The 13,349-nt window shown below is 41.5% G+C and overlaps 1 protein-coding gene across 4 annotated transcripts in view; it reads right to left on the minus strand.

Moving 5' to 3' along the window:
• Cnot4 (CCR4-NOT transcription complex subunit 4) overlaps nt 1-13,349 on the minus strand; it is a 151,949-nt gene that overhangs the window by 132,822 nt on the left and 5,778 nt on the right. The gene's annotated exons all lie outside the window — the stretch shown is intronic.

The raw sequence follows: 13,349 nt of genomic DNA on the forward strand, positions 1-13,349 counted from the left end.
ATTGTGTAGTTAGTCTCAGGGTCTCAAACTCACAGCAATCCTCCCACCTCTGCCCGAGTGCTGGGATTAAAGGTATGAGCCACCAAGCCAGGCTTCATTCTTTTTTTTTCAATGGTTTCTTTCTTTATGAATGAGATAAAGAGGCACCTTAACCACAAAGCCCTATCTCCAGCCCTACAACTCATGCTTTAGCTCAGGCTGGCCTTAAACTCCTGACAATCCTCCTATCTCACCCACTCAAGCGCTGGGATGGGCAAGAACCACCATGTCTAACTATGTCAGGTTTTCTTTTAATTACAGAATTTAATAATATATAATAAAAAGCACAATCTAGCACTGAGGGTGTAGCTTAGTGGGAGAGCATATACTTAGTGTGCATGAGGAATCCCAAGTACCAAAAAGAAAAAAAAAGGGCACAACCTATAAATACAAATATATCACGTATTCTTCAAAATTCCCCAAAAGTGCTAAACATATTTGGTAGGAAGGACAAAAAATTATCTGGTGACAGAGTAGTAAGAGTGACTTTCGTCCTTGTAAGAACAGATTGGAATGCAATGCAGGAAAGGTATCTATCACAAAGACTCAGTTTCACCTCTTAGAAACACAATTCATGGGCTGAAGAGATGGCTTAGTGATTAAGGTGTTTGTTCTGTGAAGCCTAAGGAACCAGGTTCAATTCCCTAGTACCCAAGTAAGCCAGATGCAAAAGGTGGCACATGCATTTGGAGTTCATTTGCAGTGGCTCTCTAGAGACCCTGGCACACCCATTCTCTGTATCTGTCTCCCTCTCTCTCATTCAAAATAAATGAATGAATAAATAAATAAGAAACACAATTCACATCTAGGCATAGGTCAAGTACAACAAAAAAGGAATAAAGAACTCCCCATAGCCAAGCATGGTAGCATGTACCCAGCACTTGAGAAGGCAAAGGACAATCAGGAGTTCAAAGCCAGCCTTGGAAACAGTGAGTGAGAGGCAAGTCTGGGCTATGCAAGGGAAATTCCCCAGAGTATCACTTAATATCTAAATTATATAGATACTCTTCAATGTGGAGCACTTGTCTAACAAGAGATAGGAGGAAGGGAAAGTCTGACTAAAATGTGAAATTTGCCTTCAAAGCAGAACATATTAACCAAAAAGTATGCAATAGTTGAAGAAAGCTGCCAAATAGAAGAGTACGTTTAAGGACCTCAGAACTAAAAATGAAAAACAGATTCAAATCTGAGTAACTATGCCTATAATTCCAGCAGTCAGGAAGCTAAGCAGAAGGTGTGCTGTCTATAAATTTGAGACCAGCCTGAGCGATTGAGTGAGTTCCAAGTGAGTCTAGGCTAGTGAGAGACCTGTCCAAAAGCAAAACAAACACAGACCAGCCAAAGATAACTGATGCTTAACCAAATTTTTTTTTAATTTTTTGTTTATTTTTACTTACTTATTTGAGAGTGACAGAGAGAGAAAGAGGCAGAGAGAGAGAGAGAGTGGAGAGTGGGCACAGCAGGGCTTCTAACCACTGCAAACAAACTCCAGATGCATACACCCCCTTGTGCATCTGGGTAATGTGGGTCCTGGGGAACCGAGCCTTGAACGACGGCCCTTAGGCTTCACAGGCAAGTGCTTAACCGCTAAGCCATCTCTCCAGCCCTAACCAAATTTTTTTAAATATTACTTTTGCAAGTAAGTCAAATAAATTTTCATTGCACAACATCCCTATATTCTGTGGCCTGTTGACCTTAAGAGAAGTTGAAGCTTATAATATTTAACAGTCTTAACAGTCTTAACTCATAGGAATTTTCTGTCATTCTTCCTGTTCTAACCATAAAACTTTAAAACTGGGCTGGAGAAATGGCTTAGTGGTTAAATGCTGGCCTATGAAGCCTAGGTACACCGGTTCAAGGCTCAATTCCACAGGACCCACACAAGCCAGACGCACAAGGTGGTATATGCATCTGGAGTTCGTTTGCAGTGGCTAGAGGCCCTGGCGCGCCCATTCTCTCTCCCTCCCTCTCTCTTGCTCACTCTTTCTCTCTGCCTCTTTATCTGTCGCTGTTAAATAAATAAAAATAAATTTAAAAAATAAATTAAAAACTTTAAAACTATCTAATACTTCCTTATTATAACTATCCAAAAATAAGAAGACTCCTTATATCTCTTCTGTACTGATACATACACACACACACACACACACACACACACACACACACACACACAAAAGCAGATGAAACAATAATTTCTCTTTTGCAAGTGAAGTGAGCCAGATGAGGTGGCATGTGCCTGTCATCTCAGAACTTTAGGAGGCAGGAAGATCACTGTAAATCTGGGGCCAGCAATGGGCTATAAAGTAAGACCCTGTCTCAAAACTAGAAGAAGAAAAGTCTTACTTTTTACTATCATATAATAATAATGTTTCTTTGTTTTCTAAGCTGTTCTACCCCAGTAAATGAATTATCTAAATTTATTCAAAAAGACTATTAACTATTTTCTACTAATTTTTTGAGGTTATTTGAGTAATCATATTATTATCATTTCCTCCCAAAAACTGACTTTGAAATCAAGTAAGGTTATGTTATGGTAGCCTGTAGCCCCATCTACTCAGAAAGCTAAGGCAGAAAGATCACTTGGGCCCAAGTTCAGTACCAGACTGAGTAACAATGAAAGTCTATCTCAAAAATTTACTAACAAAGGTAAGAACATTTTTCCATAATCCACTATGCTCCAAACTCTTGATGTAACTTTGGGACCTAAGGAGTAAAGAGAAAGCAGACTTAGCTAGCTACCAAATCTTGCAATTTTCCACCCTAATGTCCTTAAGAACAGTCCTAAATGTTAATAAAAATTAAAAAAAAAAAAAAGAACAGTCCTTACCTGGTGGCCCAGTCTCTAGCATTTCAAACAACTCAGCTGTCAACTCCAAATTATGCTACACAGTACTGAAAGAACAGTCATTCTAAAATCACCATATTAGGAGCTGAAGAGATGGCTTAGCAGTTAAGTTGTTTGCCTGCAAAGCCAAAGGACCACGGTTCAATTCCCCAGGACCCAATGCACAAGGGGACGCATGCATTGGAGTTCATTTGCAATGGCTGGAGGCCCTCTGGAGCATCCATTCTCTCTCCCCCTCTCTCTGCCTCCTCTCTCTCTCTCTCTCTCTCTCTCTCTCTCAATCTCTCTCTCAAATAAATAAATAAAATAAAGTTTTAATATCACCATCATGTCTTGATTCCTACCAACCTTTCTGACTACTTAGAGCTTATTGACAGACTGAATTCAACCTGACTCTAAATACACATTTCATAAATTACCTGATACAAACTAATCTGCTACAAGCCCCCCAAATTAGCACTTTATTCCACAGACATTAGACTATACATACCCCTCACATCATGCTGGTCCCAACCTCCATGCTCATGCTTCCATCCCCCACATGGAATGTATGGAATGCTCTGGAAATGTTTTGCAGAGAGTCCATATTCTTCAATCATGCACCACTTTCTCCAGGAAGCTTTGCTCCTGTAACTTCAGTCTGAAAACAGCCCCAAACTAACAATCTGGACTCAAACTATGTATGTCATACGCATTATTTCAATATACTTTGGACAATGCTAGTTATATTATTATGAAAGTATTCACATCAAGATAGACACTAAGAAAAGACTGTGTTCCTTTCTAACAAGTAGGTATTTAATAAGCACTCAGACAATTTGAAAAGCTGATGGCATGATTTTGATAAAAAAGAGATATTTTGGTAGGAGGAGCACCATGATTCGAGGCCACCCTGAGACTCCTTAGTGAATTCCAAGTCAGCCTGAGCTAGAGTGAGACCCTACCTCAAAAAAAAAAAAAAAGAAATAAAGAAATTTTGCTGGGAGTGGTGGTGCATGCCTTTAATCCCAGCACTCGGGAGGCAGAGGTAGGAGGAGCCCCATAAATCTGAGGCCAGCCTAGGACTACAGAGTAAGTGCTGGGTCAACCTAGGCTAGAGTGAGACCCTACCTCAAAAAACTACCCCCCCCCCAAAATACAAGGAATTTTATTAAGTCAAAAGAACTCTAGTACAAATGAAACATGATGACTAGGATTTGAGTCAAAAGAATACAGAGCAAAGAGTAGAGCAAAGAGGTAAAAAAAAGTATGTGGGGAAGAGAGGAAAACAGACTTACAGCTACATGTAAGTCCATAGCTATTTTTGTATTTAATATTTTTTACCAGTGCTATGTTTAAAAAATATATTAAGCTAGAAATGATGGTGTACATCTTTAATCCCCAGCACTCAGGAGGCAGAGGTAAGAGGACTGCTGTGAATTCAAGACCAGCCGGAGACTACAGAGTGAGTTCCAGTTCAGCCTGGGCTACAGTAAATTCCTACATTGAAAAATAAAAATAATACTGTCTTAACTTCATTTTAAATGATAAAAGCAAAATGCATTGTACTACTTTTCTTTTCCAAGAGATTGTTGTTGTGGTGGATTCTGGTGCATTCAAAGGGGTCAGGAACAAAGAGAAGGATTTTGTTTTTGAGACAGGATCCCATCATGTACCCCAAGCAAGCCTCAAACACATTCCTCCTTCCTCAGCCTCCAAGTGCTGGCATTACAGGCATATATACCACATGCCTGCCTATAATTACTCTTCTCTTTTTTTTTTTTTTTTTTTTTTGAAGTGCCTCACACATGCTAGGAAAGTGCCCTCTCGCTGAGCTATATTCCAGGTCTCTTTTTATTTTGAGATAAGCTCTCACTAAACTGCCCAGGCTGGCCTTGAACTCAACTGAAATCCAGGTAGGTCATGTCTGTGATCCTGCATCACAGCCTCCTGAGTAGCTAGGATTACAGACCTGCACGATTAATCATTTCTTTAACCAACAAAGACTGATTTTTCCACTGAATTTAAAAAAAAAAAAAAAAAAACCCTTCTTCTGGAAAGATACAATTTGAAGGAACTTTAAGAATAAAATTAGGGCTGAAGGGATGGCTTAGCAGTTAAGGTGTCTGCCTGCAAAGCCAAAGGACCTAGGTTCGATTCCCCAGGACCCACATTAGCCAGATGCACAAGAGGGCGCATGAATCTGGAGTTCGTTTGCAGTGGCTAGAGGCCCTGGAGCGCCCATTCATTCTCTCTCTCTCCCTCTTTCCCTCTTTCTCTGTCAAAGAAATAAATAAATAAAACTTAAAAACAAACTAAGTGTTCAAAAAAATACTATTTTTAAAAAAAGAGTAAAATTAAATTGGGAGGGCTGGAGAGATGGCTTAGCGGTTAAGCGCTTGCCTGTGAAGCCTAAGGACCCCAGTTCGAGGCTCGGTTCCCCAGGTCCCACATTAGCCAGATGCACAAGGAGGCGCACGCGTTTGGAGTTCGTTTGCAGTGGCCGGAAGTCCTGGCGCGCCCATTCTCTCTCTCTCCCTCTATCTGTCTTTCTCTCTGTGTCTGTCGCTCTCAAATAAATAAATAAATAAATAAATTAAAAAAAAAAAGAATTGGGGCAGGAATGGAGAGGTGGCTTAACAGTTAAGGTGCTTGCCTACAAAGTCTAAGGACTCATGTTCCACTCTCCAGGCCCTATGTAAGTCAGACACAGAAAGTGACACAAGCACACAAGGTCATACATGCACACAAGGGTGGGCATGTGTCTGGAGTTCACCTGCAGTGGCTGAGGCCCAGTGCACCAATTTTCCCTCCCTTCCCTCCCTCCCTTCTCTCCCTCCCTCCCTCTCTCTCTCTCTCTCTCTCTCTCTCTGTTGCATAAAAACAAAATGGGTTGAAGAGATGGCTCAGGGGTTAAGGCATTTGCATGTGAAGCCTACAGACCCAGGTTCAATTCCCCAAGACCCATGTAAGCCAGAAGCACAGGTGGCACATGCATCTGGGGTTTGTTTGCAGTGGTTGGAGACCCTGGAGCAACCATTCTATCTGCCTGCCTGTCCTTCTTTCTCTCTTTCCCTTCCTCTCTCAAATAAAATAAAATAAATTTTAAAAAGGGCTGGAGATAGCTTAGCGGTTAAAGCACTCAGCCTAAGGACCCACGTTCCACTCTCCAGATCCCATGTTAGCCAGACACCAAAAGGTGAGGCAACTGCAAGGTCGCACATGCCCACTAGGTGGCACAAGCATCTGGAGTTTGATTGCAATGGCTGAGGCCCTGGCCACCAATTCTCTCCTTCCCTCCCTCCCTCCCTCCCTCCCTCCCTCCCTCCCTCCCTCCTTCCCTCCCTCTCTCTCTCTAAAAATAAATAAATAAGTAAAAAGTATCAGTGCAGATTACTGGGGGTAGAAAGGCCTAAGTGAGGTCAGGGGAAAAGACTGAGTAAAGGAAGGGTGGGGGGAAAGGCTAATCAAAATCTAACAGAGGATATGAATAAGTAATATGGAAACCTACTTTTTTGGACAACGGTATATCCAGAAGCCATAAACCATAGATTGCTACTAGAAAATTTTCAATGCCAAGGATGGGATACCTTCCAGTGAGATGATGGGCAGGGAGGTCCCTGATGTCCCCAAAACATTACAGGCCATTACCAAACTGGCTGGCAAGCATTTTTCTTAATGTTCATACCCATATATTAATGCTACTCTCACTTTTGGATAAAGAAGCTTCTCTTTACAGATAGTGGTGGCCTTGGGAAGACTCAGAAGGCACAACAGTGCTAAGAAGTAACACAGGAGTGCTCATCTCTATCACACCTTCCAAGGCTCAGGGTCCATTGTGGAAGAGGTGGCAGAAAGAATGTAAGAGCCAAAGGAAGGGTAGGACTCCTTGCAACATACTCCTCCAGACACAAAATAGCCTGGATACCCATGATCTCACAGTGCCTGGCACTACCTACACAAGACCATTATAATAGGAAGAAAAGATGACACAAAAATAAACAGAGAGACTGTGTAGAAGGGGGAGGGGATATGATGGAGAGTGGAGTTGTGAAAGGTAAAGTGAAGAGGAAGGGAACTGTCATAGTTTATTGTCCATAATTATGAGAGCTGTCAGTAAAAATAATAATAATAATAAAAGAACCGGGCATGGTGGCACACACCTTTAATCCCAGCACTCAGGAGGCAGAGGTAGGAGGATCTCTTAAGAGTTCGAAGCCACCCTGAGTCTACATAGTGAGTTCCAGGTCAGCCTGAACTAGAATGAGACCCTACATAGGTGGGGGAAGAAAAAAGAAAAGAAATAAGGTGCTTATCTGCAAAGCCAAAGTACTATGGTTTGATTCCCCAGGACCCACATAAGCCAGATGCACAAGATGGCATGACACATGCATCTGGAGTTTGTTTGCAGCAGTTGGAGATCCTGGCATGCCCATTCTCTCTCCCTCCCTCCCTCCCTCTCCCTCTCTCTCTCGCTCTCTGTCTTTATATATCTATCGCGATCTGCCTCTCTCTCAAATAAATAAATAAGTTAAATGTGGGGCTGGAGAGATGGCTTAGCGGTTAAGCACTTGCCTGTGAAGCCTAAGGACCCCGGTTCGAGGCTCGGTTCCCCAGGTCCCACGTTAGCCAGATGCACAAGGGGGTGCACGCATCTGGAGTTCGTTTGCAGTGGCTGGAAGCCCTGGCGCACCCATTCTCTCTCTTTCCCTCTACGTGTCTTTCTCTCTATGTCTGTCGCTCTCAAATAAATAAATAAATAAATAAAATAAAATAAAAAATAAGTTAAATGTGGTGGTTTGAAGACATGGCCTCCAATATGTTCAGTGTTTTATTATTTTATAGTTTGCATCTTCAGCCACCTAGCTGGAGGCAGTTTCACTGGGCAGATCTTAATGTGGTTTTAAGATTTCAATCTAAAGATATTCAAAGGATGCCTAGCTGGAGTTCCTAAAGTGTGCTTTACTGTGTGGCTTCTGGCTTTGGCTGATGCTTCCTCTCTGTGTTCGGTCCTGTGAAAGCAGGCCAGCTTCTTCTGCAATTATGGAACTTCCCCTGGTTCTGTAAGCTTCAATAAATCTCTTCCTCAATAACTGTGCCTGGTCTGGAAGTCCATCTCAGAGCACCTGAAGCTGTCTGCTACATAAAAGAAATAATGAATTGGCACAAATATACATGGAGTGCTGTATGGGCACATAACATGTGCACACACCACACATAGAAACCACATTACAGCCCCCCATACAAACATGTGCAAAAAAAAAAGTTGGAATATACAAAGTGGAAGAAATCCCCACTAAAATTAATTAACCTTAAAGCACCTAGGCAAAATGATCTAACTACATATTTTCATTCAATTTTGACATCTATAAAATAGCCCTCCCCAAAAATTGCTGAAAAAAAGATGAGAAAAATTTGTAAGTAAAACTTGGGAGGTACATTGTCCACTCTCCAAGACTGACTACACAAAGAATACCAACACCACTAAGGAGGGCCCTTAATGAAATGATGTGGGGGAGGGGGGATATAAGTGTATAACCCAATGGGAATATAACCAATATGCAATATGTTCCCATTATAAAGTTTATAATAAAAATAATTTTAGCAGGACGTGGTGACACACACCTTTAGTCCCAGCCCTCGGGAGGCAGAGGTAAGAGGATCACAGTGGGTTCGAGGCCACCCTGAGACAACATAGTGAATTCCAGATCAGCCTAGCCTAGAGTGAGACCCTACCCTGGAAAACCTAAAAAAAATAAAAAAAAAATAAAAAAGCTGGGCACAATTGCACATGTCTTTAATCCCAGCACTTGAGAGGCAGAGGTAGGAGGACTGCTGTGAGTTCAAGGCCACCCTGAGATGAAATGGTGAATTCCAGGTCAGCCTGGGCTACAGCGAGACTCTACCTTGAAAAACCAAATAGTAACAATTTTTAAAATATAAACATTAAAAAGGAAAAATATGAAAGGCAGAAAAAAGTTTACAAGGTTTGTTAGTGGAAAAAACAAAAAGCTGCTACAACCAAATGCTCATCAGATAACGTACTTCAAGAAATTCCCAATCTGAGCCAGGTATGATGGCACAAACCTTTAATCCAAACTCTTGGGAGGCAGGGGTAGGATCACTGTGAGTTCAAGGTCACCCTGAGACTACATAGGGAATTTCAAGTTAGCTTGGGGTACAGCAAGACCCTACCTTAAAAAAATAAAAATAGCCGGGCGTGGTGGCGCATGCCTTTAATCCCAGCACTCGGGAGGCAGAAGTAGGAGGATCGCCGTGAGTTCAAGGCCACCCTGAGACTCCATAGTGAATTCCAGGTCAGCCTGGGCTAGAGTGAGACCTTACCTTGAAAAAAACAAAACAAAAAAATAAAAACAAGGGGCTGGAGAGATGGCTTAGTGGCTAAGGTGTTTGCCTACAAAACCAAAGAACCCTGGTTTGATTCTCCAGGACCCATGTAAGCCAGATGCACAAGGAGGCACATGCATCTAGAGTTCATTTGCAGCAGCTGGAGGCCCTAGAGCGCCCATTCTCCCACCCTCCCTACCCTCCCCTCCTTCTTTCTCTCAAATAAATAAATACATTTAAAAAAAAAGAAAAAAAATCCCAATCTGGAGACACCTTATACCCTAACATAGAATGAATTAATGTTCTTAAATTATAAGAAAATAACACTTCCTCTTTACTCCGAAAACTGAAGGATATGCTTAAGAAATTTCATAAATATTTTTTAAAGGCAAATGGAGACGTGACTGAGGGGTTAAAGGCACTCCTTACAAAGTCTCCTTGCCAGGTACAATTACCCAGTACCCATATAAAGCCAGATGCATAAGGAGGGACAAACACCTGAGGTTCATTTAGAGTGGCACATGGCCAGGGCAGGCCCATTCTCTACTTTCTTTCCCTCCCACTCTCCCTCTCTCCCTCCCTGCCCCCACCCCGGCCTACTAATAAATTAATAAAAATATTGGGTTGGAGAGAAGGTTTAGCGGTTAAGGCCCTTGCCTGCAAAGACCAGCGACTCAAGTTCAATTCCTCAGTACCCATATAAAGACAGATGCACAGGCTGGGCATGAATCTGAAGTTTGTTTGCAGCTGCAACAGGCCCTGGCATACCCAGTCATATTCATTTTCTTTCCCTCTCCCTCTCTCTCTCTCTTTCTGTCAAATAAATAAATAAATAAAAATAAAAAATAAAATGAAACCTCAAGAAAATTATAAAAAGAAAAAAGATACTGGTGCCAGGTGTGGTGATGCACACCTGTAATCCCAGCACTCTGGAGGTAGAGATAGGAGGATTGCCACGAGTTTGAGGCCACCCTGAGACTACATAGTAAATTCCAGGTCAGCCTGAGCCTCAGTGAGACCCTATCTTGAAAAACCAAAGAAGAAAAAAAATAAAAAGATATTGTTGTAGTAGCCATGCCAAAATTTAATCACTATTTTCCCTACATCATCATTCCCTAACTAATTCCTTCCCAAAGCAGTAATATGACACCTACCTTCTTTTTTTTCTCCCCCTCCTTTTGGCTTTTCAAGGTAGGGTCTCACTCTAGTCCAGGACGACCTGAAATTTACTATGTAGTCTCAGGGTGGCCTTGAACTCACTTTAATCCTCCTACCTCTGTCTCCCATTGTTGGGATTAAAGGCATGCGCCACCACATCCAGCTAACACCTACCATTTTTAAGCAAAAGTTTTTTGGGGCTTTTTTATTTTATTTTATTTTATTTTTATTTATTTATTTTTTTTTTTTTTTGAGTAGGGTCTCACTCTAACCTAGGCTGACCTGGAACTCAGTCTGTAATCTAAGGCTGGCCCTGAACTCACAGTGATCCTCCTACCTCTGTCTCCCAAGTGCTGGTATAAAAGGCTTGTTCCACTATGCCCAGCCAGCAAAAGTACTTTATTCTTCCAATTACAGTGCTTTTTGAAACTTGACTTGCTTTTCTTTTTATATATATATAACTTTTTAATAGTTTTTATTTACTTATTTATTTGTGTGTGAGACAGAGACAGAGAGAATGGGCACGCCAGGCCCTCCAGCCACTGCAAACGTACTCCAGACACATGCGCCACCTTGTACATCTGGCTTATGTGGGTCCTGGAGAATCAAACCTGGGTGCTTTGGCTTTGCAGGCAAATGCTTTAACCGCTAAGCCATCCCTCCAGGCCTTGACTTGCCTTTCTACAATGCTTGTTAGGCATATACACAAGTTAAAATGACTATTTTCTTTTTTTTTTTTTTTTTGACTATTTTATTTTCTGATTCTACTCTACAACTGCTTAAATTCCCAAGATGTGAGATTTTCAGTGATCATACTATTAAAAAAAAAAAAAAAAAAAAAAAAGTACGAGCTAAGCATGGTGGCACACACCTTTAATCCCAGCACTCGGGAGGCAGAGGTAGGAGGATCACCTAGAGTTCGAGGCCACCCTGAGACTACATAGTAAATTCCAGGTCGGCCTGAGCTAGAGTGAGACCCTACCTCGAAAAACCAGAGGGGGGGGGAGTACTGATTTTTTGAAGATATCTAATATACCTGCCAATCACTTACTACAATTAAAGCTTAACACAGGAATACCTCTTGTATAAACAGATGAATAATAAAGAAGGTACTCTCACAAATAAACTGAGAAGAAAAACTCAAACTGTCTGTACTTGTGTATCTTTGGATTGGACCTTCCTCTTCTGAGAACAGAAAAACATGCTATGAAAAAACAAGGGTGGCTAGGGATGTAGCTCAATGGCACTTGCCTCATAGACACAAGGCCCTGGTTGTATTCTCTAGCACAGCAAAAACTAAACTAAAATATAAGGTACCAAAGCAGTGTTGAAATTATCTATGAACAACTTTCTCAAAAAAATAATATCACCAAAGGGAACTGTGAGAGAAATTACTACATTTGGGCAAGTTTACATGACTACATAGTCTGTCTACTTTCTATTAAAGATGTATAAAAACTGAGATTTTAAAAAATTTTGAGCCAGGGGTGGTGGCGCATGCCTTTAATCCCAGCACTTGGGAGGCAGAGGTAGGTGGATGCCATGAGTTCGAGGCCACCTTCAGACTACATAGTGAGTTCCAGGTCAGCCTGGACTAGAGTGACACCCTACCTTGAAAAAAACAAAAACAAAAAAAGGGCTAGAGAGATGGCTTAGCAGTTAAGCGCTTGCCTGTGAAGCCTAAGGACCCAGGTTCGAGGCTCGATTCCCCAGGACCCACATTAGCCAGATGTACAAGGGGGCACACACATCTGGAGTTTGTTTGCAGTGGCTGGAGGCCCTGGCGTGCCCATTCTCTCTCTCTCTCTCTCTCTCTCTCTCTCTATATATATATATATATATATATATCTGCCTCTTTCTCTCTGTCTGTTGCTCTCAAATAAATAAAAAAGATAAAAATAAAATTTAAAAAAAAATAAAAGACAAAATAATAATAATAATTTTGAAAGCCAGGCATGGTGGTACATACCTTTAATCCCACTTGGGAGGCAGAAGTAGGAGGGTTGCTGAGAGCTTGAGGCCATCCTAAGACTACATAGTGAATTCCAGGTCAGCCTGAGCCACAGTGAGACCCTGCCTTGAAAAACCAAAAATAGTAATAATAGTAATTTTGAGGGCCAGGCATGGTGGCACATGCCTTTAATTCCAGCACTTGGGAGGCAGAGGTAGGAAGATCACCATGAGTCCGAGGCCACCCTGAGGCTTCATAGTGAATTCCAGGTCAGCCTGGGCTAGAGTGAGACCCTAACTCAAAAAACCAAACTAAGTACAATGATTGAGATGGGGAAGTAATATGATGGAGAATGGAATTTCAAAGGGGAAAGTGGGGGGGGGGGGGAATTTCCATGGGATATTTTTTCATAATCATGGAAAATGCTAATAAAAATTTTAAAAAAATAATAATTTTTAGGCCTGGAGAGACAGCTTAGAGGTTCAACTGCTTGCTTGCAAAGCCAAAAGATCCAGGTTCAATTCCCCAGGACCCACATAAGCCAAATGCACAAGGGGGCACACATATCTGGAGTTCATCTGCAATGGCTGGAAGCCCTGGTGTGCTTATTCTCTCTCTCTCCACTACGCCTCCCTCCCTTCCTCCCTCCCTCCCTCCCCCTCTCTCTCTCCTCTCTCTCAAATAAATAAGTAAAAGAAAATATTTAAAATAATAATAATTTTAAACCAGATGTGGTGACGCACGCCTTTAATCCCAGCACTCAGGAGGCAGAGGTAGGAGGACTGCTGTGAGTTTGCGGCCACCCTGAGATTATATAGTGAATTCCAGGTCTGCCTGGGCCAGAGTGAGACCCTACCTCAAAAAAAAAAAAAATAAATAAATAAATAAATTTTGTTTTGAAATAAGTTCATTAAAGAAACCACGAAGTACCTGATTAAAGGAATAAATTATGTTTATAATTTGTATACTCAGAACTTTTAAGAAAAAAATATATCATATCTTTAAAATATCAGGAATATGGTCATTTTC

Source organism: Jaculus jaculus, chromosome 10 (genome assembly GCF_020740685.1).
Source record: "Jaculus jaculus isolate mJacJac1 chromosome 10, mJacJac1.mat.Y.cur, whole genome shotgun sequence".
NCBI lineage: Eukaryota > Metazoa > Chordata > Mammalia > Rodentia > Dipodidae > Jaculus > Jaculus jaculus.